Genomic DNA, 2981 nt, shown 5'->3' with positions numbered 1-2981 from the left:
AATCGACTACGGCCCAACCTTTTGGCCCGACGTGACCGACCACCTGCCGCACGTGGGCCTGCCGTCTGCCAGCGTTACTGAATGGTCGGCCGCTCGTCTGCCCTAGCATTTTGCTGACGAAAGACCATACGTCGGCCGGTTGCTTCCCGACGCCGGTTAGTGGCCGGCATCGCCCCTCGTGCAGGTATCATGCCATGCATTTAATATATCGTGGGCCATGCATATATAACGGGGTAGCACATACAAATGCATCAAGGAAAGCAGTAGCTTTTCTGATGCCATGAAGAAACAAAAGCTGCAGTATTTGGTGAAAAATTTATTTGTCAACAGCGTTCAGAAAAAGCTCGCGATTTGCTTTTTAATAAGCGTGGATATATGACTGCGCGTGTGCCACATATGGAAGATGGGCTTGAGGCTTGGTCTCCTTCTTTTGGCAGCCTGTCGATCACTTGATGTCTGCGACTGGTCGGATCTGCGGCAGGTTCCATCTTGGTCAGCTGTACGAAGACAAGTGTTTTAATGAAATATTTCCTTTTCGCCTAGACTTTTACATTGCAGGCAAATATAGGGTGAAAGGTAGAAAAAATAATGTCTGCTCACTGCCACCAACTGCACTATCACATCAATATATTTTATGCGCTTGACTTCATGCGACCCTACTGAAAACGCATTAGCGCAAAGCCGCAATAGGTAATCAGGATCCGTGAATCCGCGAGAAAGGCGCGATCACTTCGTTTTGCTGGAGTCATGATGTTGCAATTTGAAACCGTAGCGCAGTCAAACCTTATCCTCCCGAAGCGCGTTCTTGAATGCTAATGCTGCAATTTAATAATTCTAGCAAAACCAAGTGTCCGCGCTTGTCATAGAGCGCGTATGAGGGATTCCAACGCGGCTGAACAAACAGTTTCCGCGATATTTACATGAAACCTACAATAAGTTTATTCCGTAGAATACAGCTTAATTTTCTCAAACTAGATGGAACTTTTACAGCAAAAGCGACCGGATATTTAACGATAAGTCATCTGATTTATTTTCGTTATTTAACAACCGAGCATTATTTTAAAAATTCGGCTATTTAGACAGCCCAACTCTTAGAAGCTTATAGAACCCGTTGTAAATTTTTAAAGTTTGAAACAGGTTAGCTGAACACCTCATGAGCATGTAAGCACCAGGAAATAATCCGCACGATGAAAATACAACTGCTTGCCCAGAAAGCAAGCGCACAGAGCAAAATCAATGCGAAACGGCTCAGATCTGTGTGCATCACATATATAATTCCAAAATCCACAAAATGAACGCACTGGCTCACTTACCTTGCCAGCATACCGCATCACTCAATCATCAATTTTCACGTATATACATCATTACAGCAGCAAAAAAAAAAAATAATAATAATAATAATAATAATAAACACGGCATAAACATTGTACTCAGTCCTGGCACGAGCTTGCTTGGCAGCAGCGATGATGCTTGTACAGCTTCTGATCGCTCCTATGGCGAGGGGTGCTGCAATATTTATATCAGTGATAGCATTTGACATTTAACTGGGTTGCATGCGTCCCATCGATGTGAGTCGGATAATCGAATTTTTCAAACAAAATCAGCGCTAATACCTGTCCGGCAAGTGCACCGCCATAAAGAAGTGAAAGGCCAGCGTTTTAGTGTAGAGGAGACCAAGGACTTCGGGCTTCGGCGAAACGAGCTTCCACTGTCGCAGCCAGTTTCCAGATCAGCTGATATCGCCTCCCTGCACGATCAGCGCAAGGTGCGCATACCAATTACAAAATATGCATTTACAGTAACAAGATGCGCATAAGTCTCAAAACAATACATAATTAGTTGCAGTTCATTATCGTATAGAAGAAAATCAGCGCTAATTTGACTTACCTGATGGGTATACATGTCAGTGCATGCACTTCGATATGAAGTGAAAGACGGGCGTTTTGGGGCAGAGGAGATCGGACCTCGGACTGCAGCGAAAAGAGCTAATTCCACCGCCACAGCATCGTTTCCAAGTCAGCTCAGCACGTCTTCCTGCGCAATCAGAGCGAAATGCGCACACATCGATTATAAAAAAAAAAAGAAATGCACGTAGTAACAAGATGCGCATATATATACGCGCTCCAGAAACAGTTGCAGTATATTGTCGTATCGAACAAAATATGTGCTAATTGGACTTACCTGATCGGTATAGTGAGTGTCCCTCCATGTTAAAAGGCGAGCATTTTGGGGCAGGAGATACCGAAGGACCCAGACTGCAAAATGAGCCAATTCTGCCACCGCAGCCAGCCGCAGCCTTGTTTCCAAACGGCTCAGCAAGTCTTCCTGCGCGATCAGCGCCCACGCCAATTATATATATATATATGAAGAAAGATGCAAGGGGTATATAACAAGACGAACATATGCCCCAAAACAATACATTATTATGTTCAGTATAATATCGAATCTAGCAAAAAGCTCCTCTGATCAAGACCGAAAGATCATGTACTTACGCATGTTTTGGTGAACTTCGGCACGAAGAATCTGTACAAGCGGCTGCAATCATCAGCTGCATATATGGGCTGTTCTTTTCAAACGCTGACTGCACCAGGAGGTTGAGACAGATTGAATTTGCGCGAAATAAAAGCGGACGATAAGATTAGGCAGTACGCATCGCGCCCACACGGAGGCTGGCCGTCGACTGAGTGACGCCGCGGCCGCGCATCTTAGCTCGCGCGGGATGTGTTTTCCCGCCATTTGGACATGTGACCTCAAGAAGGGAGGAGGGGGGGAGAGAAGCTGCAAAAAGCAGCGAGAATCTCCCTGTGTGCGGTGCATGCAATTCTTTTTTTTTTTCGCGCTATCTCTCTCTGCTTCGGCATTCCTGTCGCCCCCGCGGTAGGGTGCCTCGATGCCTTTCGCCTCCCCGTGGTTCTTTCCGCTTTGCCGCAAGGAAAAGAGATGGGCCGATGGGGGGCAGCGGGTCCCGCGCAGCGAGAAGC

At 46.2% G+C, this 2981-nt stretch overlaps 1 long non-coding RNA gene across 1 annotated transcript; it reads right to left on the bottom strand.

Moving 5' to 3' along the window:
* Positions 1-303: 303 nt before the first annotated feature.
* LOC146181241 (uncharacterized) lies at positions 304-2012 on the bottom strand. Its single transcript, XR_014700188.1, has 3 exons — positions 1888-2012; positions 1614-1747; positions 304-497 (listed from the first exon to the last, which is right to left on the bottom strand). It is a non-coding gene; the product is annotated as an uncharacterized LOC146181241 (long non-coding RNA).
* Between the last annotated feature and the right edge of the window lie 969 nt (positions 2013-2981).

This window comes from Amblyomma maculatum, chromosome 8 (genome assembly GCF_055883805.1).
Source record: "Amblyomma maculatum isolate TAMU_Amacu chromosome 8, ASM5588380v1, whole genome shotgun sequence".
NCBI lineage: Eukaryota > Metazoa > Arthropoda > Arachnida > Ixodida > Ixodidae > Amblyomma > Amblyomma maculatum.
Note: the sequence above shows the minus strand (reverse complement) of the source record. Positions and strands in the feature narration are given on the sequence as shown.